Below are 1492 nucleotides of genomic sequence, written 5' to 3' on the forward strand. Positions count from 1 at the left end.
CGAATTGATTAAGGAAAGAAGAGAAAAGAGATCAGAAGGAAAGTGTTGTACGAAGGGGGTTCTTATAGAGGGGAGATCGGGGCGGAAGAATATCAGAAGCCGCCCCGCAGTGGAGCACGGAGCGGAAGAACATTGAGGGTTACGCGGAAGAATCGTTAGAACTACGCGACTACGCGGGCGCGGAGCGTGAGGCAGAAGGGGTTGGTTGCGTAAGTTAACCACTAACGAGTGCTAACCCGTTATAGTATTTTGTGAATAATGAGTATATGTGCTGTCATATTTGTCATATATTCAATAGAAGTTGTGCTGCTGTAAGTTTCTTTAAATTTATATTGTTATGAATATTAATGAATTATATATATCTGAGCGCTTTTGAAAAACCGGTTTATCTTTAATTAATGAATTTTATGAGATGCTGCTTTCTGATGAGATCTCAGATGAAACAGTAGTTGATGAGATTTTAATGATTATATCATCAATTACAACTTTTAAATTATCATTAAAATATTGTGTTTCATCAATTGAGAAAATCTAAGATAATAAACAGATCTGTCTTGATGACAATTTCATAAATGACACTGATCAAGCTGAGAAAAATTTGTTTTTTAATCTTTGAACAGAATAAATATATTCAGCAATCATTGTTGCTTTCTTCATTTTCATTTGATAATTAATTTTTATTAGATTTTATTAAACTATTTCAAGTATTTTTGATTGTTCATTAAATTTTTCTCAGATTCCTAAGAGTTATCTTGTGAGGGGTGATGACAGTGTGAAGAGTGAATAGTAGAAGATAGTATATAGTGTAGTGGAAGATAATAATAATTATAGTAGTAGTATAGTTGAAGTTGTAATTGTAGTTGTAGTTGTAGTTGTAGCTAATCGCTGAAGAGGAAAAGAAAGAGAAAGAAGATGTGCGAAATACATGCATCCATATATATATACATACAGAAATAGTGGTAGCGAGAGTATAATGGAAAGAGGTAAGAATAGACGAAGATATAAACAAAGATAATATAATAATAAGGAAATAATAAACGAGTGCATTACATATCTGCATTTGTACAATTCTTTCATTTGATAAAATATTGTATTTAATCACAGTATTGATGCTTGTTTAATATAACTTCAATTTCTCATTCCTCTTAGACATTTAAAAATCAATGATCTAGTTTGAATGAGGGTTATAAAGTGAATATATTTTTTACATACAGTATTACTCAGTTCCATATCTTAAAGCTTTTGAATATATAACACTGATTATAGTATTGTTTTTTTCAGTTGCTTTAACAGCTTTTAAACATTCTTAAATTTTATTTTCTATTTATTTCATTTTACTTGTTTTATTGCTGATTTTAATGCATCAATGTTTGAAGGTTTCATATCTATACAGAGTGTAGTTAATCAGCTGATTATCACTTCAGATAATATCATTTTGATCACTGTGTGAAAAACATTGTTATATATTCATTGCATTAAAAGAATTTGGGTC

Source organism: Histoplasma capsulatum, genomic scaffold (genome assembly GCF_000149585.1).
Source record: "Histoplasma capsulatum NAm1 scaffold_4 genomic scaffold, whole genome shotgun sequence".
In the NCBI taxonomy this organism is placed as follows: Eukaryota; Fungi; Ascomycota; class Eurotiomycetes; order Onygenales; family Ajellomycetaceae; genus Histoplasma; species Histoplasma mississippiense.